Source organism: Atractosteus spatula, chromosome 27 (genome assembly GCF_055471065.1).
Source record: "Atractosteus spatula isolate fAtrSpa1 chromosome 27, fAtrSpa1.hap1, whole genome shotgun sequence".
NCBI lineage: Eukaryota > Metazoa > Chordata > Actinopteri > Semionotiformes > Lepisosteidae > Atractosteus > Atractosteus spatula.
In genome coordinates, this window is record NC_142732.1 from 10,568,047 (window position 1) to 10,590,073 (window position 22,027).

Sequence of the window (22,027 nt, forward strand, 5' to 3'; positions counted from 1 at the left end):
TCTCCTGCCAGCTGCAGAAACTGCTCCAGCCAGCACAGGTGACAGAGCTTAGAAGATCTGACCACTAGGTGGAGCTGTTTGACTAGCTTTCCAACCCTGAAGTCCCGCAGTGCACGCTGTGCCTGAGCCCACAGCAGGACAACGGTTTTGCAACGTTGAAGGCATGTAAGGGGTTTTCACGTTATATTAGCTCAGAAGCGACGAGCTAACTGAAACACGTCAGAGTCTGCGGAGTTATGTGTGCCGTAGGCGTGTCTGTCTGGAGGGAGGCAACGCGCCTGTGATCGCCTGTGGCTCTGTGTGTGCGTGCTTGGAGGGAGCAGAACCCTGTGTTCCTTTGCAGCGCAAGTGTGTGTGTGTGATCCACTGCTGATGGCTTCCAGATGTTGAGGGAAAGTGACGCCCTCCTTCACTCCTGCTGTCCCTTCTCAGCCTGTTTGTGTGCGAATGTTTTCAATCCTCTTCATTTCCGCTGGCTTTTCTGCACCGGCTGCCCACTTCCTGGCCAGGAATGATGGACTGAGGGGGAAGGAATGTCCAGAGGAATGGGGGTGCACCACCTCCCCCTTCTTCTGTCTCCTCCTCTTCCTCACTCTGCGCTTTAAATTACTGCCACCGTCCGTGGCTTCTCCTTGTCTTGCTCTCAAAAATCAACTCCAAAAATACCCTCTGGGCTCAGCTGCGACCAGTTAGCAGCTCACTGAGGGTGCAAACGAGAGGAGGGGGCTCGACCCAGGCGCTGTCTGCCTGCCCCCCCCCCATGTTATTCAGCAGGGGGACACTGATGACTTGTTTTTCTTGGCTTTCAGGCTTGCACCTGTTGTCCTGCAGCACATATGACAAACAGAATGTTAAGATGCAGTTAATTACGCTAAGTTTAGACTTCCTCAACAAGCTACAGAAAGTAGGAGTGAGTGACCCTTTTAATCTCCTGGGTTTCGGCTTTCCGATTCTCCTTTTCCTCTGGTGATGAAGAGTCTAGGGGCTGAGGGTCGGAGAGCCTGCTGCGTGTGCTCTGCTTAATTAATGGGGCTTAACTGATCCATGTCCTGCACTTGTGGCCAGATGTCTGTTTAGAATAAGCAGCTGCCCTCAGAGTTGCTGAGTGAATCAGCCAGAAGGACTTTTGTGATTTTTTTAAACAAGTTTGTGTGTTTTAAAGACTTTGCTCTGGGGCCCAGGGTGACCCCCAGCAGTTGACGGATCCCCGGTTCGAGTCGGGGCTCTACCGGTAGTGGACTGTGGGGCTGCTCTCCGGGCAGCAGGGGGCGCTGGAGCAGCACCAGCTCTCCTGCAGCCCAGTCCTGGCGTGGGTGCGAGCCCAGGTCTCCTCCAGTGGGACAGCGGCAGGCTCTGAAAAGTGGAGCAGGGTTCTCGTCGCCCTGAATTATGCGAGGAAAAAAATGGCATTTTTGGGGGGGATCCAGATGTTTTCGTTATAATCATTTGTAATGATTGCATTGCGCTGGAAACTGTGAAAACAGTGAGTCACTCTGCAACTTCTTTCAATTCTGGAACGAAAACGAGCGACTGACACTCGGCTCCAAACCCAGGGATGCCTCAGAGAAGCCGTTCTTCACAAAAGAAAGTGCCAAAAACGAAAAGGGCAAAAATTATTATTATTATTGTTATTTTGGACGTCAGCGTGTTCATTTGTCTGTGCCAGAGAGAATGCGTATCAGGCAGAGAAGACATTTATATAACTAGAATACTGCCTGTCAGGTCAGTCTGTCTGTCCCAGCGGAATCAGTCTCTCAGGTCAGTCTGTCTGTCCCAGCGGGATCAGTCTGTCAGGTCAGTCTGTCTGTCCCAGCGGGATCAGTCTGTCAGGTCAGTCTGTCTGTCTGTCCCAGCGGGATCAGTCTCTCAGGTCAGTCTGTCTGTCCCAGCGGGATCAGTCTCTCAGGTCAGTCTGTCTGTCTGTCCCAGCGGGATCAGTCTCTCAGGTCAGTCAGTCTGTCTGTCTGTCCCAGCGGGATCAGTCTGTCAGGTCAGTCTGTCTGTCTGTCCCAGCGGGATCAGTCTGTCAGGTCAGTCTGTCTGTCTGTCCCAGCGGGATCAGTCTCTCAGGTCAGTCTGTCTGTCTGTCCCAGCGGGATCAGTCTCTCAGGTCAGTCTGTCTGTCTGTCCCAGCGGGATCAGTCTGTCAGGTCAGTCTGTCTGTCTGTCCCAGCAGGATCAGTCTGCTGGCGAGTGGGACTGCAGGAGGGGTGGTGGCAGCGATGTGGTCTACAACAGATTTGTTTTTTTGACAGCGGAAGCGCTGAGTCACACAATCGACATTCCTGCTCTCCATCTTGCTGCCTCGTTCCCTCTCTCCCTGCCTCCCACAGTCGCCACCATGTTCCCTGCCTCCCTCGCTCCCCCTCGCTCTCTCTCCGCAGTGACTCTGACTCCGCAGGCTGTTCTCTCGCCGGGAGAATGAGCTGCGAGCTGTAAATGTGTAAAAACCAGTGTGAGCATGTTAGCATGGCGGCCAAGCACCAGGAAACAGTTTCCCAGTGCGCGCTGTCGGCAGCCGAGACAGCTGAGACCCGTCCCTGGACTCCCTGGACGCTGGTCCATGCTGTCCCCTGGGCTGGGCGGGAGGTGAACGCAGGCCCTGTCCTGTCCAGCGCCGTGCGGCGACTCAGACACAGGTCAGGAGGTCAGGGCTGACCGGCCGCCCGTGCGGTTTGGAGAGCCGTGTCTGTACAGCAGCCTGCTGCTCCTACTCCTCCACAGCACTGCGACTGGAACCATGCAGGAGCCCCATCTCGGGCATCGCATGTCCCTGGTGCCAGATTGGACATGATCCCACTCATCCCAACGGGCTCCTTGTCAGAGTCCATTGGAACGGACTGTCTGTGGAGAGGACATCTGCTTGAACTAGTGCTGGCTCTGCTGGGAAGCCAGCAGGGACACTGACCAGTGAAGATGGATGATCAGTCTTCACATGCAACTGAAGTTTAGGCGAACCATTTATTATTATTAATAATAATTATAATTGCTTACACTTATCTAGTGCTTTTCTGGACACTCCACTCAAAGTGCTTTACAGGTAATGGGGATCCCCTCCACCCTCACCAGTGTGCAGCCCCACCTGGATGATGCACCAGTACTCTCCCCATACACCAGCTCTCAGTGGGGAGGAGAGCAGAGTGATGAAGCCAGTTCAGAGATGGGGATTATTAGGAGGCCATGATTGGTAAAGGCCAGGGGGAAATTTGGCCAGGACACCAGGGTAACACCCCTACTCTTTTTGAGAAACGCCCTGGGATTTTTAATGACCACAGAGAGTCAGGACCTCGGTTTTACATCTCATCTGAAGGAGGACGCCTTTTTTACAGTATAGTGTCCCCGTCACTATACTGGGGCATTAGGACCCACACAGACCGCAGGGTGAGCGCCCCCTGCTGGCCCCACTAACACCTCTTCCAGCAGAAACCTTAGTTTTTCCCAGGAGGTCTCCCATCCAGGTACTGGCCAGGATCACTCTTGCTGAGCTCCAGTTGGGGTTGCCAGCTGTGAGCGGCAGGGTGACATGGCTGCTGGCATTTGGCTCTCGCCAAGCAGGGGCCTTCCCCTCCGAACAAAAGCAGAATGCAGGGCCTTCAGCCACTCTCTCACTGCTCATCTCCAGCCAGCCTGCTGGGATAGCGGACAGGAGCCTGTCAGTGTTGACCGTGCCTCAGGCTGCCCTGAGAGATCCCACCACCGGACCCCAGCGAGAGATCGAACAGTATCGCCGGAACTGTCCTGGAACGCTGACGTAGAATCGGTCCACATCCACGGTCCTGGCTGGACACAAGTGGAGTGTCTTCCACTCATGTAGGGAGCCAGTTGGACAGGCGTACAGAAGAGAAATTGGGGTGCACATGTTTCCCGTGCAAAGAGGTCTGACTGTCAGTGAGAAAATGCAGTACCGAGAGGAAATGGAGTTGAACTTCGCTGCTCTTGAGTCAGACCTGCTGGGAACAGTAAGGGAACCCAGCCCAGCCCTGCCTGGCAGGCACATCTCAGAGCAAAGCTGCTTTTTCTGGACCGGCGTTCAATCCGGAATCTGACTTCACACACCAACGATTCACCCGCGGTATGGAACTCCAGCTGCGAGGAGCGTTCGTGTGGCAGTGTTAGTGAGCCTCACCCTGCTTGTGGCCAGACGAGATCCCCCCTCTGGGACTGAGCCTCTTTCCTGGAAGTCCAGTCAGGAAAGATCAGCAGGACATGCAGATAAACTGCTGAACAAGTGTTTGTTTACTGTAATGCTCTTAGTGCAAGAAAAACATTTCCAAAAGAAGGAGGAAACAGCAACAGCAGAAGAATAACTGGACTAGCTGTCCAGGAGACTCACCACTAACAGTTGTGCAGTATGAGTAAAAGGTCTAAGTCAAATCCACCTGAGTCTCACTGTCTAGACCTTAACAAGGACTCGCTGGCTGAACTGCAAGGGACAGGACATACAGTATGCCCTAAGCCTGACCTCAAGCGCCCCCTGGTGGACAGGTAAGACATCACTTGAACCACAGGTGAGTCAGGGTGTGTAACCTGATACAAAATAGTGGAACAGACAGGAGATAATAATAATAATAATTGCTTACACTTATATAGTGCTTTTCTGGACACTCCACTCAAAGCGCTTTACAGGTAATGGGGATCCCCTCCACCACCACCACCAGTGTGCAGCCCCACCTGGATGATGCGCCAGAACGCTCCCCACACACCAGCTCTCAGTGGGGAGGAGAGCAGAGTGATGAAGCCAGTACAGAGATGGGGATTATTAGGAGGCCATGATGGGTAAGGGAGTGAGATAGTGAGAACTTACACACATACGATAAGAGACAGCAGCCAACTTACCACTAGGGGATAACAACAATGAGGAAGATGAGCCTGGCCAATACGATCTCCTTTTTGTCACGTGCGTTGCGGGAAGTTGGGTGCCGTTGAGCAGAGACCATGAAAGACCTCCCGAGGGTTCGAGTGAGAGACCAAGAGCTAGTGCCAAGAGTTTGAGCAGAAGACGGGGAGATGTGATCCAGTGGATCTGAGTAGTAAAAAAAACATCCCAGATTCCCTCTGATAGAGAGGAGGAGCGATCAGGCTGCTGGCAGAGCAGGAGTTTGGAGTGGTTTGGCCAGAATTGGAGTGCGTTTTGTGAAATACAAATCGTCAGCCTGTATTCGGTTGTCAATCGCAACCGACTAGGGGCTGAATAGAGACCTCAGTGTCTCATTGCTCATTTTTTTTTCTGGTTTTCAGGAAGTTAAATCAAAGGAGCTGTAAAAATTCAAGCAGGCAGACCTATGGTCTAACTCTGGCTGTAGCTAATCTGCTGAGCTGACTTTAGGATTTTCTCAGCCAGCTGGACATTAGGAGGTGTGTCCTGTGACCTGTGCTGTACCATGTATATATATGCAATCTTTTACAATCTGTGGCTAAATGACCAGGGAGTTTGGCCTGGTTTATAAAAAGGCCCTGGAGAACGATGTGTTGGTTATAGCAGGAGAAGATAAGATCAGATCCCTTTCCTGGCCATATACAATTTCTTGCATGAGGAATTTGTCTTTTCGCATACCCCAGCTTGCTCTCCATGAGACACGCAGACAGGGAGAGAAGCTGGGGGTCAGAGCGCAGGGTCAGCCATTTATACGGCACCCCTGGAGCAGCTGGGGTTAAGGGCCTTGCTCAGGGGCCCAATTGAGTGGGATTTCTCTGCCAGTCACGGGATTTGAACCAGCAACCTCCCAGCCACAGGCACAGATCCTGAGCCACAGAGCCACTGCCCCACCCCAGGTGAGATTTGTTTCCCTGTTTTGCTCTCCAGAAGGGCCTGTGTGTTGATCAAACTCATTTCAGAGCTTCACTGGACTGCCCTGTGACTTCTTCAATCCCTACAGGTCCAGCTTGGTTTCACCCCCGAGTCATCCTCTGTGTTCAACAGCACACCTCCCCTGTGACATCTAAAACCAGGAGCAACTGAACCCGCTTCATGCTCTCAATTCTAACATTTTAACATTTACAATGAGGTAATCATGTCAATATAATCCAACAGATCAATGTGGTCTTACAATAATTTACTCTTTAACAATGTGCTCAGTAACTCAGAGTCGGTGTACTGGGCTGCAGTGTGTTCAGTAGCTCAGTGTTAGGATACAGAGCTGCAGTGTGTTCATTAGCTCAGTATTAGGATACAGAGCTGCAGTGTTTTCAGTAGCTCAGTGTCAGAGTGCAGGGCTGCAGTGTGTTCAGTAGCCCAGTGTTAAGGTACAGAGCTACAGTGTGTTCAGTAGCTCAGTGTTAGGGGGCAGAGCTGCAGTGTGTTCAGTAGCTCAGTGATAGGATACAGAGCTGCAGTGTGTTCAGTAGCTCAGTGTCAGAGTGCAGGGCTGCAGTGTGTTCAGTAGCTCAGTGTTAGGATACAGAGCTGCAGTGTTTTCAGTAGCTCAGTGTTAGGATACAGAGCTGCAGTGTTTTCAGTAGCTCAGTGTCAGAGTGCAGGGCTGCAGTGTGTTCAATAGCTCAGTGTCAGAGTGCAGGGCTGCAGTGTGTTCAGTAGCCCAGTGTTAAGGTACAGAGCTACAGTGTGTTCAGTAGCTCAGGTTTAGGGGGCAGAGCTGCAGTGTGTTCAGTAGCTCAGTGATAGGATACAGAGCTGCAGTGTGTTCAGTAGCTCAGTGTCAGAGTGCAGGGCTGCAGTGTGTTCAGTAGCTCAGTGTTAGGATACAGAGCTGCAGTGTGTTCAGTAGCTCAGTGTCAGAGTGCAGGGCTGCAGTGTGTTCAGTAGCTCAGTGTCAGAGTGCAGGGCTGCAGTGTGTTCAGTAGCCCAGTGTTAAGGTACAGTGCTACAGTGTGTTCAGTAGCTCAGTGTTAGGGGGCAGAGCTGCAGTGTGTTCAGTAGCTCAGTGATAGGATACAGAGCTGCAGTGTGTTCAGTAGCTCAGTGTCAGAGTGCAGGGCTGCAGTGTGTTCAGTAGCCCAGTGTTAAGGTACAGAGCTACAGTGTGTTCAGTAGCTCAGGTTTAGGGGGCAGAGCTGCAGTGTGTTCAGTAGCTCAGTGATAGGATACAGAGCTGCAGTGTGTTCAGTAGCTCAGTGTCAGAGTGCAGGGCTGGAGTGTGTTCAGTAGCTCAGTGTTAGGATACAGAGCTGCAGTGTGTTCAGTAGCTCAGTGTCAGAGTGCAGGGCTGCAGTGTGTTCAGTAGCTCAGTGTCAGAGTGCAGGGCTGCAGTGTGTTCAGTAGCCCAGTGTTAAGGTACAGTGCTACAGTGTGTTCAGTAGCTCAGTGTTAGGGGGCAGAGCTGCAGTGTGTTCAGTAGCTCAGTGATAGGATACAGAGCTGCAGTGTGTTCAGTAGCTCAGTGTTAGGGGGCAGAGCTGCAGTGTGTTCAGTAGCTCAGTGTCAGAGTGCAGGGCTGCAGTGTGTTCAGTAGCTCAGTGATAGGATACAGAGCTGCAGTGTGTTCAGTAGCTCAGTGTCAGAGTGCAGGGCTGCAGTGTGTTCAGTAGCTCAGTGTTAGGATACAGAGCTGCAGTGTGTTCAGTAGCTCAGTGTTAGGGGGCAGAGCTGCAGTGTGTTCAGTAGCTCAGTGTCAGAGTGCAGGGCTGCAGTGTGTTCAGTAGCTCAGTGATAGGATACAGAGCTGCAGTGTGTTCAGTAGCTCAGTGTCAGAGTGCAGGGCTGCAGTGTTTTCAGTAGCTCAGTGTCAGAGTGCAGGGCTGCAGTGTGTTCAGTAGCTCAGTGTCAGAGTGCAGGGCTGCAGTGTTTTCAGTAGCTCAGTGTCAGAGTGCAGGGCTGCAGTGTGTTCAGTAGCTCAGTGTCAGAGTGCAGGGCTGCAGTGTGTTCAGTAGCTCAGTGTCAGAGTGCAGGGCTGCAGTATGTTCAGTAGCTCAGTGTTAGGGTACAGAGCTGCAGTAGGTGCCATGCGTGTGCAGCCCTGCGGTATGTCAGTGAGGGAGTGATGATGACTGGCTCCGGGTGTGCAGTAAACTCTGGACTCTGTCCTCTCTCCCAGTCTCGCTGCGTTCTGGCACAGAGACGGCCACACATGGTTTTGATAAGGGGAAAAAATGAGATCCAGAAGTTTCCTGCGCAGTTTAAAAGCGGAGCTCTGACTCCCGGACTCTGGAATTCTCCTTTTTCTCCCTCTCTTTTTCAGAAAAACGTGTTGCACAACAGCAGACGGGGGTTGTGCAACCTGCTGGGGCAGGAAGGAGAGTGTCTCACCGCCCGCTTGCCTCATCCGATTGGAGGGCCGGCCGGCGCGGGGGGTGTGTTCACCCTGCATGGGAGTCTCCTGTCTGCGGGTATAAATGTGCAGGCAGGGCCATGCCGAGCTGTCATCCCGGGCTCAGCGTTTATCTAGACATTCTTCCAAAGCCACTTTTTATGGCATCTCCTGAGTCCGAGGCCGCAGTCTGCTTTGGAGACGTTCATCCCGAGAGCGAGGGGGACCTGTCGGGGGGGGGTGCTGGAATTCCGGAGACATGTGCCGTGCAAGTTTTTTATCCCAGCACGAATCTCCTGATTTTCCGTGTTTCGGTGGCAGCTGTCGGCTCGGACTGGGCGGAAGGGAAGAGGGCAGCTGGGCAAGAGGTGGGCGTGAGGATGTGGCCGACTGTCTCCCCCCCAGCCCTGCCCCTGTCCGGCCTGGCCTGGCCTGGCCTGGCCTGGCCTGGCCTGGCCCTGCTGCCTGGGCCGCAGGAACCTCTGACGTCCACTCCTACTGCTGCTGCACCCTCTAGAGACAGGGCGCTGGACAGGGGGCAGGGAAGAAGAGAATGGACGAGCCAGGAGGCCGGGGAATCTACTCGGAAGCTCCCTGTCTGGAGAGAAGCCTGAAGACGGAGTCACAGGGAGCAATCGGAGACCCAGCAGAAGAGATGGGCTGAAAGTCAACAGCAATCCTGCGGTACGCCTGTCAGATCACTGCTGTGATTGATGTGATTACAGCTGCTGCATTCAGTGCTTAGTGGCAGCGATCTTTCACCTATAAAATTGCTGGTAGACTCCCAGCATTTCAAGAGATGAGCCTGCTGACAGTGAGTGAGCCAGTCCACTTGCTGAAGGCCAGGGTCCTGCATTTTTCCACTCAGCAACAGTTCAAAGCCTAAACCCACGTTCCTGGACTCATCCAGCTCATCGGTGTGGTTCGATAATCAGGACCAGCGGCCCAGCAGCTCAGGGGTCACACCTCTGTGGTGCATGCTGGCGAGGGAGTTTACAGTAGCCTGGTGCCAACAAGCTGCTGGTGTGAAGGGGCAGGTCCCCTGCCCAAAAACTAGTTTCATGCAAATCAGCACTAACAGGAGGCACTACTTTACACAAAGGGTTGTGGGAGCATGGAACAGATCAATGAGGATCAAAACCTGAGCAAATGGGCGGATGTCCTCCTCTCATCTGTAGACATTCTTATACTCTTAATGTTTTGAGGCTGAGTGATCAGCTGTCTCTTTTCTGTTTTTGTTCTGTTCTGTCGATTCCCAGGGGGAGACCGGGTGAGTCGAGCCCTGTGCTGCTGTGGGAGCTGTCGGTAACCGCCGGAGGAATTGGGGCAGGACACCCACAGACCCTCAGCACTCATCTTCACTCACCTGTGGCACAGAGGGGTGAGGCTGGGTTTAATTTGCCCATTCAAGAGGAAACCAAAAACCAGACCACTGTTCCGTCGGACTGTTTTGCTTCAGGAACACCTCTAGCTTCATTCTTACAACAGAACAAAGTAGCACTCTTGTGTTGATATTAGTAGCGTGATTTTCAGAACAGTGCTTTTAACCGACAAACACCCTTCCACCTCAATCAAGTGAGTTTTCTTTTATAGTAAAAAGAAAAACACTATTAATCAAGTGCTCACCTGATTTAATAGCATTAGGAGCTGAGTTTTCGACAGTTGTTTGGGGACACCCTTGACACTATCAGAACCTTGTTTAGAGACGGGTTTTTAGTGTACCATGTTGCACCTGCAGTTGTTAAGTGTTGTTAAGGGTCTATGCTGTACCGTGTTTTGGCAGTAACAGAGTATGTCTGCTGGTCTGCAGTGTGATAAATGGTAGCTGTAGCTGAATGATAATGATTGTTTATTCTGTGCTGTATTGTGGGTGTAATTCAGTAATGGGATTGGCTTGAAGTGTATGGTGTTGCTCTAAAAGGACTTTGTGATTCCTTAGGGAATCCAGTGTTTAACCTGGAGCTCGGTAAAGCTCACAGCTTGGGCTCCTGCAGACATCCTTCCCAGAATCCACCAGGAGACTCCCCCAGCCTGGCCGAAGGGCTGCGTCTCCCTGTGTGCGGATCTGCAGGCTGTCGGAGAGAGCGGTTTTCCTTGGAATATCTTGGAGCCTGCGGGCGGGACTGGCCACCTTCTTCTTTTCGCAATCTTTAGAATTTTGGGAAAGATTTGAAGTGGTTACGGAATGGGGCGACATTATCAGGAAAAACGCATAGATCCGTGCATATTTATAGAGGAAGAGAGAGTTCCTCGGGGACGGCGGTTAAGAATAAGGGCAGCGCTGACATCAGGAGGCAGGCGCGCAGCCCGTGTTTGTACACAGAGGGAGAAGACTGTCAGAGTTTCCTTTGGCGAGAGACGAGGAGAGAGAGAGACGAGGAGTAAGAAGCCCTCTCTCTGCTGTTTCTCTTGGCGTGGACTGCAGATCTGTACATGCCAGATAGAAAGCGGATGAGGTCATAGTCCTTTCCTACACCAAATGAAAGGGAGACGCTCTGGAGAAGGCAGACAGGGGAGAGGAAGGGAGTGTCACAGAGGCCGGAGAGGAGGAAGGAAGAAGAGGGAGAGTGAGAGAGAGCGAAGGGATGAAGGGCAGGGCTCTCCCCCCCAGTCTGTTTTCCCAAGAGAGGCCCATCCTTCACTCGGCCCCTTCCTGGCTTTTAAGAGAGAAATACGTTCAGCTTGTCTAAATTAGCGTGACGCCACTGTTGCTTGTTTACATCCACTTTACAAGTTGTGTATCATCATTGTGGTTATCCAGGCATTTTCCTTAAACGCGGAAGTGGACTGCCGGCGCTCAGGGCGGTCAGGGGGAGCAGCCTCCCGCGCGGCGGGTTCAGGAGGCTGCCCACTCCGGCCTCGGTCAGGAAGGGACGGTCAGGGGCTGCCTGACCTCGTGAGAGGTGATTTCGGAGCTCACGGTGGACCAGAGCAGCACGGCACCTTTCACCAGTGACGGGTTTCCCACACACTGGCACTGAGTTTTGTTGCCTTTCAGCGGGACAGTGTGTTGGAGTGTGGTGTGGCTCTGTGGTCAGTTGTGGGTCACTGAGAGCTGGAGTACAGTGTGATCTGAGCTCAGTTGTGGGTCACTGTGAGCTAGAACACAGTGTGATCTGAGCTCAGTTGTGGGTCACTGTGAGCTGGAAAGCAGTGTAATCTGAGCTCTGTTGTGGGTCACTGTGAACGATCTGAGCTCAGTTGTGGTCACTGTGAGCTGGAGTACAGTGTGATCTGAGCTCAGTTGTGGGTCACTGTGAGCTGGAGTACAGTGTGATCTGAGCTCAGTTGTGGGTCACTGTGAGCTGGAAAGCAGTGTGATCTGAGCTCAGTTGTGGGTCACTGTGAGCTGGAAAGCAGTGTGATCTGAGCTCAGTTGTGGGTCACTGTGAGCTGGAAAGCAGTGTGATCTGAGCTCAGTTGTGGGTCACTGTGAGCTGGAAAGCAGTGTAATCTGAGCTCAGTTGTGGGTCACTGTGCTGTGCTCTGAGAACCAGTGTGTTCTGTGGTCAATTGTGGGTTACAGCGCTCTGCAGCGCAATGTGATTCTGCGAGTAGTTCTGATTCACGGTTCTGATGCTCCAGAGCTCAGTGTGGTTCTGATTCACAGTTCCGATGCTCCAGAGCTCAGTGTGGTTCTGATTCACAGTGCGGTGCTCCAGAGCTCAGTGTGGTTCTGATTCACAGTTCTGATGCTCCAGAGCTCAGTGTGGTTCTGATTCACAGTGCGGTGCTCCAGAGCTCAGTGTGGTTCTGATTCACAGTTCTGATGCTCCAGAGCTCAGTGTGGTTCTGATTCACAGTGCGGTGCTCCAGAGCTCAGTGTGTCAGGTTTCTCCTGCCTGTCTCCCCAGCGCAGCCTCCTGCCAGCTCTTCCTGTTTGTGTGCACATTGTGTTCTCAGCTCCGAGCCAGAGCAGCCCTCCTGCCCCCCACCTCCTTCCCTCTTCCTTCGTTTCCTCCCTCCCTCTCTCCTTTCCTTCCTCTCAATCTCCTTTCTCCTTTACTGTTTCTTTTCTTGCCCCTGGCGTTCTCCTTCCTCTCTCTCTGCCCATCATCTCCCACTCACTTCTCTCTTGCAATCCCAACTTTTACTGGGCTGTGGTCTCTCAGCCCCTGAACCAGAATCAAGCATCTTACTGGGATCCAGCCCACAGAGAGGGGGGATTTCTCCTTGAGATCTGGGGTCAGGCTCACTGTAATCTGGGATCAGGCCCACTGACATATGGAATCATGCTCACTGAGATCTGAGATCTTTCCCACTGAGACCTGGGATCAGGCCCACTGAGATCTGGGATCCTTCCTAATGAGATCTGGGATCATACTCACTGAGATCTGAGATCTTTCCTAATGAGATCAGGGATCAGGCCTACTGAGGAAGGATTTCTCCTACGGGTCTGCTGTGACACTGATGGGCTCTTTGTGATGTGTGGGAAGCTGGAGATATTGTAGGACGATGCAGTTTCGGTGGTCAAAGAGAAGGAAAAATGCAGAGAGTTGCGTACTGAAGTCCCAGTCAGAGCACGGTAATCCACCGGGTGTGTTGTCATGGCAAAGAGCCCGGGCCGGTCCTGGCTGCCGGTTCTGTGGTTTGGCGCGTGGCGATCTGCCTAGCGCGCCAGGGCAGGCAGATATTAATCACGCCGGTCAGTCACGTCACTTCTCGAAAGAACTGCCTGGGGCTGGATGGGGACTACAGCTCCCTCTCGTTACCCAGGCGGGGGAACTAGAAACGCGTTGTGTCGCCGCCATCTGCTGGACACGCTCAGTACTGCAGTTCCGCTCCTTCTCGACAGTCACTACTCCGACCACCGCGCCAAATGGATGCCCGTTTTCTTCCGCATTATGAAAAGAAAGAAACTGTAAAGTCGCGTGTAGCTATTGCTGTTTATCTAGTCTTATGAATCATTTTGAATCATTGCTAAGTGCCTGTTTTTTGGCGTCCATGAGTAACTGCTCTGCGGAGTAACAGCGGGACGTCCAAGCCTTTGAGCTGCCGGCGCTCTCATACCTAAGAGTCGGACACCGGGGGCCGCGGATGACCAAGACCTCGGTTCCTCAAGCCGAGGCCTGTGTGCTCTATGGCAGGAGAGGGGAGTTCGTGATGCGACCGTGAGCACAGCCTGATCACAGATCGTCCAATGCGCCCCAGGGCAGCAGGGCAGAGGAGGGCTGGGTCTAACTCTCTTTTCATTTGTGTTTTGTGTGCTTCTGTCTCCACTGCTACAGGGCAAGAGCTCTCCTGCAGCCAGGCTGGCACGGTCAAGCTGGGAGAGACGCTGTGATAGTGGAAGTGGAATGCCAAGTGCGTGGTATTCCCGGGAAAAGAGAAGGAATCGGACTGTCCGCCCTGCAGGTGTGAGTTAGCCGGTAGCTCACTGGCAGACAGTTCAAGCAGACCGTTAAACCACCTGCGCAGCTCTCTGTACCAAAGGCAGACATCTAGACACACCTGTTGGGTGTCTTTGCTTGACTCTGATACAACTGTTGTTTAAAGTGCTTATTGTTTCACTTTAATTCACCCCTAATTGCTTCATTGATCCCAGGGGCCATTATCACTGTCAAGATTAGGGATGGGGTGCCGGAGACACCCCCAAGCTGACAGCAGTGAGACCCTGACCTCCCCCCGAACAGTAAGAGTTTATGTGCTGTGGGCACCTCAGGATCCAGCGCATAGCCTCTTACAGTGCAGGGAGACGTGTCACTGGGACACGCCGGGACTGGGGACACAGGCAGGCACTGAGACACACAGGAACTGGGGACACGGGCAGGCACTGGGACACACAGGGACTGGGGACACAGGCAGGCACTGGGACACGCCGGGACTGGGGACACAGGCAGACACTGGGACACACAGGGACTGGGGACACGGGCAGGCACTGGGACACCCAGGGACTGGGGACACAGCCAGGCACTGGGACATGCCGGGACTGGGGACACGGGCAGGCACTGGGACACGCCGGGACTGGGGACACAGCCAGGCACTGGGACACGCCGGGACTGGGGACACAGCCAGGCACTGGGACACCCAGGGACTGGGGACACTGGCAGGCACTGGGACACCCAGGGACTGGGGACACGGGCAGGCACTGGGACACCCAGGGACTGGGGACACGGGCAGGCACTGGGACATGCCGGGACTGGGGACACGGGCAGGCACTGGGACACCCAGGGACTGGGGACACATTAGATTCACTTTTCAGGTTTTGCAAGATCCCACTTCTAAATTTTTTAAAGGAATATAAAAACAAAATGATAATTATTGTTCTCAGCTGAATATTTATTTACTTCTCAGTCCCTGATTCAAATCGAATAAAGATTTGGATCCTCATTGTCTTTCCACTTCTGAGTTAGTATAACCTTTATTTTTGAGCTTTGTATCATTTTACATTAAAAAAGTATTCAACTGGTGTTTTAGAGCTTAAGGAATAAGGTAAGTGCAGGGAGTATTCTGCAGTCTGAGTCCCCGAAAAAGAAAATAAAAAAATATTATTGCTGTTGTTGTAATTGACAGGCGTGTTTGTGGTTTTATATTACAGACTGGTGTGTCGCTTATTGCCGTGTATATATAGATACAAACTTGATTTTCATCTTTGTTGCAAGCACTATTAAGAAAGGAGAATTTTTGTAGCGCCAATAGCGCCAAACCGTCGCAAGAGGGCGCCACAATACAGGTTTGGCATCAGATGTGGGCTGTAATCACTGCAGCAGGAACCGGTCTGTAAGTAGCCTTGTTAGAATGAACATAGACCTTATGTATCAGATGTGTTTAATCTTACGGGTATTGTCTATGTCAGTGGTCCCCACCCTGGTCCTGGAGGAACATTGTCTGCTGGTTTTCAGTCCAGCTAAGCTCTATATCTCAAGTGGCTAATTAATAATAATAATAATATTAATAATAATTGGTTACACTTATATAGCGCTTTTCTGGTCACTCCACTCAAAGCACTTTACAGGTAATGGGGATCCCCTCCACCACCACCAGTGTGCAGCCCCACCTGGATGATGCTCCAGTACTCTCCCCACACACCAGCTCTCAGTGGGGAGGAGAGCAGAGTGATGAAGCCAGTTCAGAGAGGGGGATTATTAGGAGGCCATGACTGGTAAAGACCAATGGGAAATTTGGCCAGGACGCAGGGGTTACACCCCTACTCTTTTCAAGAGACGCCCTGGGATTTTTAATGACCACAGAGAGTCAGGACCTCGGTTTTAAGTCTCATCCAAAGGACGGCGCCTGTTTACAGTCAAGTGTCCCCGTCACTATACTGGGGCATTAGGACCCACATAGACTGCAGGGTGAGCGCCCCCTGCTGGCCCCAATAACACCTCTTCCAGCAGCAACCTTAGTTTTTCCCAGGAGGTCTCCCATCCAGGTGCTGACCAGGCTCACACCTGCTGAGCTCCAGTGGGCTGCCAGTTGGGAGTTGCAGAGTGATGTGGCTGCTGACTTAATGACTTCAAGGGTACTGTTCCAAACAGCTCTTTTACTAAGTGATGATGAACAAGTGGGAATTACACTGCATTTGGACACGCCCATCATAGGAGGAGCAACATGACAGACACACCCACATTGGGGGTGGTCTTGTATCAGACACGCCCACATATAAACGTGACACCCCTGAATCAGGGCAGTTCTGAAACTCAGAAGCTCATTCAGGGTTTGATCCTAATTGCAAATCACATCTGACTCTTTAAAAATCTGGAAGCAAACTGAAAAATATGCCCCATACAGAAAACTAAAATCAATCATCCTGTGATTAAGATCTCAACTGGAGTAAAAAAACAGCTGATGAGGGATGGGCCACGCTAATACAGGGTAACACAGTGAGAAAGACACACTGCAGTGTTCACAGCAGGGCTGGGGAAGTCTGATAGTGCTATTATGGCTGTACTGCAGCAATGCTTTTGTCTCTCTTTCCCAGGCGTGCAAACACTCAGATGAGTGGTGAGCACCTGTCTCACTGAGTTAACCAACTTGGAACTGCAATAAAGATAAACCGGGGTTGTTTTCCTGGAATACTGACATTGCCAGAAGGAAACTGCATGCAAATTGGATTTTGATTGAAATGTTCTGAGTGATATGTGTAAGTTTTCGGTATGATATGGTGCCTGGCAAATTGAAATAGCATGTTTATTAGACCCAGTCCCTTAAAGGACAGGACAAGCAGGGAGTGCACACACCTTCACTGAGCCCTACTTCACTGGTGCTCACCCTGCAGTCTGTGTGGGTCCTAATGCCCCAATATAATGATGGGGACACTATACTGTAAACGGGCGCCGTCCTTCGGATGAGACGTAAAACCAAGGTCCTGACTCTCTGTGGTCATTAACAATCCCAGGGCGTTTCTCGAAAAGAGTAGGGGTGTAACCCCGGTGTCCTGGCCAAATTTCCCATTGGTCCTTACCAATCATGGCCCCCTAATAACCCCCATCTCTGAACTGGCTTCATCACTCTGCTCTCCTCCCCACTGAGAGCTGGTGTGTGGGTTCTGGTGCACTATGGCTGCCGTCGCATCATCGAGGTGGGGCTGCACACTGGTGGTGGTGGAGGGGATCCCCATTACCTGTAAAGCACTTTGAGTGGAGTGTCCAGAAAAGCGCTATATAAGTGTAACCAATTATTATTATTATTATTATTATTATTATTATTATTATTATTATTATTATTACTCGGACCTGTGCCCCAGGACACAGGCAGCCCTGATTCTTCACAAGCTGGGCTGCCAGCGCCTCCCCCCTCTCTCTTCTTACTCTCACTGATCAGTGCAAGTGAAAGATGGCCGTCTTGGCTTGAGTTTGCCAAAGGCACTGTACGCTAGATCACTGTGCTGCAGGGCACAGACAGCACTTGTGGTTGTGCAGAGAATTGGTCTCCTTCCTGAGCCCTCTACATGCACGTCGGAAAAGAGTGGAACAATACAAAAATTCCACATGACACGTCTGGGAACGGATTGAAGCTCCACACTGATGGAGCTCTCGTCAGGCGCTGGGCTGCACCTCTTGAGACTGAAGCTCCACACTGATGAAGCTCTCGTCAGGCGCTGGGCTGCACCTCTTGAGACTGAAGCTCCACACTGATGGAGCTCTCGTCAGGCGCTGGGCTGCACCTCTTAAGACGGGCAATGGAGTGGTTCTGGCTGAGCTGGGGAGAAGCCGGGTTCACCGCCGGGTGAGCCCGTGCCTGGGCTGGGCGTGCGGAGCCGAGGACACGGCTCCGGTGGGACCCAGCGGGATGGCGTAGGTCCATCTGGGAGCCCTGGAGAGAAAGGCAGAGGGGCGGGAAGCAGATCCCTCTGGAAATCGGTCAGCTGCCCTGTTCGCCAGTGGTGGGTTTTCCTGGGAAGTCCCATGACACGGCAGGGGCCTGAAGCAGAGACCACCTGCAGCTGCCCTGAGACCTGAGCACTGCGGTTCAGCGTGCAGGAGGCTGAATACCTCAGCAAAGCCCACTGCAGGCACAGTAAGGGCGCGGTACAACACAGAGAACTGAGGGACAGCCCGAGCCTGGGCAAACCTCATGTTAAACCTGCACCACAGATCTGCCGTAGTTACCTCTGACAAGGAGAGAAAGCACGGTTCATTTGTCAGTAAGATTTAGAAAATAAAGTACAAGAGCACAGCAAATCAGAAGAGTTTCAGACAGCACAAAACAGGATTTCCTTTCTTTTTACAAGCTTTTATTGTTTTGAGAACCCCCTTCACCGGATGAATCAGTTCTGTGTGTAGGCCCGAGAGCTGGGCAGTTGAGCCCCTGTTCCACTGTTGCCGTGGTGTCTGCCCCTAGCGACCATGGCTGTAGACTGTTACCTCCCTGCAGCTGCTACAGTAACAATCTAAAGCCACGGTCACCCTGGAGACAGCAGATCAGAAGGTGTGGGCTGTCACCTTGGAGACGGGGCAGAGGGGCCAGCTGATTGGTTCCGCTCCCACGCCCACGTTCAGTGCAGTTGTGTTAGGGTGGCACCTTGGACCTCCACCCTGGGGAATTCCTCCTCTGCACACTGCAGAGTTAACCCTTTCCAGCCTGCTGCTCTCTCTCTCTCTCTCACTGACCAAGCAGTCTCTTCCACTGGGCTAGAATAGAGCATGAGGGTTTGGATTAGATTAAAGTGAATGTTTTGCAGAGCACAGCTGGTGTCTAGATGCAAGCGGATGTGACGTTTAGGCATGATATCATGCCTGAGCACTGTGACTTGAGGTCCAAAACTGGTTTCTGGGGGGATCCCTCTTCCTCCCAACCAAGGTCTTAATAAGTGAGGCTGGTTGATCCCTGTTATAGAAAGTCTTGCCTGATCAGACATTTCCCACCCATCTCTCGCTCCAAACCTGCTGCTGCAGCTGACCGCTCGCTCATCTCTCTCCTCCTCTTGTGTGTCTAAGTGGGGGTTGCTTTGCCTACACAGACCCTCTGCTGGTGACCACCTGATGGCGCTCACACACAGATGGGAAGACCCCGGACCAACTTGTCATCTGTTCCTGCCGCGCCTACAGAAAAAAGCCACTGGTGGCTTGCAGGCCCTACATAAGAGGAGCCAGCAGGGCCGTTTGGCCAGGGCCTGACCTCATGGGGGGGGGGGCTCAACTCAGCTCAGGGTGCGTGGTCCTCCACGTGAACCCCTTGGCTGTTTCTCCCCTTGAGTCGAATTTGGAACTGTGACCATGTGCCCTGAATCTCGACTAAGGCCCATAGCTGTGAAAAACCGCCCCCTTTCAGTGCAGAATCGACCGTTCTTGAGTTTCAAAATGCCCGCCTTAATCTTCCCATCATGCCATTCTTTACATTAAAATATTTTCATGGCATATATAAGCGGAAATCCAGAGCGAGGCTCTGGGTGACATCTTGTAGCCCTCCTCCAGGTGCTGCAGAGCAGAGAAGGGGTTTTCGGGCAGCTCGAGGTCAGGTTGCCCTGCCTGGGTCCGAGACGCAGGTGCCCCTTCTGTTGCGGGGCAGGAAATCGGGGGACCAGGACGAGGAGGTGCCCAGGGCTGTCTCCCCTCGACCAGCCGGGGGTCTGCTGCGGGGAGGCTGGGGCGCTCCTCCACCGCTGGGGTGAGGGGAGGAGGACAGCCAGGGGCCAGGGGGCCAGGGGCCAGGCCCTCTGTCCTGCAGGTGCTGGGATTGTCAGACTTCAGTAGCCATGACTGTAGACTGTTACTGTACTTTCCAAAACATTAGCAGTAAGCAGTCTAGAGCCAAGGTGGTGATGTGCTGACCAGACCGCCATAGACCGCGCTGCCTTCTCCCCCTGCACTCGGCGGGCTGCTGTCGCCTGTGTTTACGCAGCCAGAGAGCGTTCGGAGAGCAGCGCAGATTCCTGTGATCCGGACCCTAGCGTGGGAACGGCTGTCCTCAGCAGGCTGGTGTAGGAGTTCCATCAGCCTCTCTGCGGCCCCTGTGGGCGTCACTGTGTGTGTGACCAGTGCTCGGTATTGTTAATAAAGTCGTCCACGTCTGCCCTGTCACATCAGTGACATCAGCCCTGGACTGCGTCTGTTTCTCTCTTTCCGCTTAATTTAACCCAGCAACAGAACGGGAGGCGAGCACAGGCGTCGCGGCGACGGCGGTCGCTTGCGGGTGAGGTTCGGAAAGCAGGAAGTGAGAAGGTGACGTTTTCGAGCGGAGGCAAGGCACGTGGGTGGCCGGCCGGCCAATGAGCGCGGGCCCCTCTCCCGCGAGAGCAGTAACCCCCCCGGGGGGAGGGGCGCCAGGACGGATCTCCGGACACCAGCTCTACAGCGTCACAGCAGCTATTGATGAAACTGCGGCTTATCTCCGGAGCAGGGGAGCGCGGAGAAGCGGTGCTCGGTACTGTTCCCGAACTCCCTCTGCACCGATTGACGTCAGAACCTGTAATACTTACGAGGCTGAAATGAAATCCCTCCCTCCCCATCTCCCCAACGCGCTGTGCCTGCCTCTGGAGTGTCTTGCAAAAAGTAAGTTATAGGAAATGGTTTCCAGCTTTGCACCCAGCTCGTCACCAGTTTTTACATGCATCTCCACCTGATTGCATTCTCACATTAAGCCCATAAACTGCCTTTAAAACTCCACGTCAACAGTGCGGCCGGAACTGATCACACTCTGTCCTGTTCATCTTCGATGGCTGGGTTCCCACGGGAGGCCGATGCCGTGAGATGGACCCGGTAAAGACAAACGCCTTCGGTCGCCTGAGCGATCGGTCTGGGGGCTGCTGTCTAATGCCTAGTGTGCAGACGCGGGATCTGCGCGAGAGCGCCGCGGCCGGAAGCTGTGAACTCGCTCCGTGGTTCACGAGCCCCGTGCCGACCGCTTTCCGGTCCCTCCGACTCTCCTCCCGCCAGCTGCTGCTGAAAGATAAATTAACGGAGACGTTCAGCTTCTTGGGCTGAAACTCTTTGTGATGCTGAATCTGAGAAGTCAACCTGAGCCCAGATCGTCTTTACAATTACAACCCTTAATTATCCAAGTGATTGACCTGAGCACCTAAGTTAATTAAGCAATTAAGGATCAATTCAGGAGGGAACTTCTTCTCCTGGACGACAGAACGTTATAAGAGTGATTTTATTTCCCCGATACATCTGCTTATACATTCCCATATGTTAAAGACAGAGTTAGGCCGTGACTAGAACAACACAGTACTGTACATACCGTCTGGGCTGATTCAAGAGCTGTCATTGAGAAGCACAGGGAAAAGACATTTAATGCAACTAGAAAAGTCAATAATACAGCTCGTGGAATTGAACAGTGTTTTAAAATTAGCCGCCTGCTCAGAGGAAAAAGAAAAGACTTGCTGTAATTTAGAGGGTCGCTCTGGCGGAGCTGATTCTATCAGAAACTCATGAACAGGTCAACTGTGAAAGAGCGCGCTTCAGAGACGCGGGGGCGCGCCTCTGCGTCAGAGTTGCCCCGACTTCTCCGAGCCCCGCTTCCGGACAGCCTTCGGGTTTGTTCGGGCAGCTCCGCGAGTTCAGGGTGTGAGCTGTGACGTGTGCCGGAAGCGGTGCGTTTTCGTCTATGCCGAACCCCCCCACTGCAGGGCACCTGCTGTCGATCGGCATCTGTCCGCGCCAGGGGAAAGCTCTGTAGGGGGGCGTCTGAAATTCCGAGGGGGGGGTGGTGATATTTCGGTTGAAACGGAGCCGTTGTAACTACCCAAGTGAAATCTCGCCACCATGCCACTGATCAGTGCTTCATGACAGAAGACAACGACGAGGCATCTGGTATTGAGCGATGAAGCACAGTTTCACGTTCATCAGCCCTCTTACAATTATTCTTACCTGGAGCCACAAAATACCACACGAGCTCATTTGTGCAGCTACATCGACGGTAACAAGGTATCGTTAAGAAAAAACAGGTGTAAAACCAACAGGAAGCAGGAACTTCTATAACTACAGTCCTAGTTATATAACGACTGTAAGTATAAGGATAAACTACTGCAAGGAATCAGTCCACCTGAGCAAACAAGACAGTAATAATGTCGACACCCAGTAACGTAGACACTGTGTAACAGGTGCCGGTCCTCCTGCACATCAAACAGTCCGATACAGTAACTGGGAATGCGGGTGGGTGTAGTTATCTGACCATTGGCAAAGTGCAACTGGTTTTTAGGGCGCAAGTTAAGTAAGCGCAAGTGTTCAAAAAGCCTTTTGTCCACAACGGAGGGGGCGGGGCAGTTCAGGTGAGGGGGCGGGGAGACCAGGTGAGGGGCGGGGCAGTTCAGGTGAGGGGGCGGGGCAGTTCAGGTGATGGGGCGACGCCCCCTCCCCCCCCCGTGGCGCCGGGTCTGGTCCGCGCTTGGATCCCACGGGGTCAGATAGCCACTGGGCAACACTGAGCCACATCGCCCG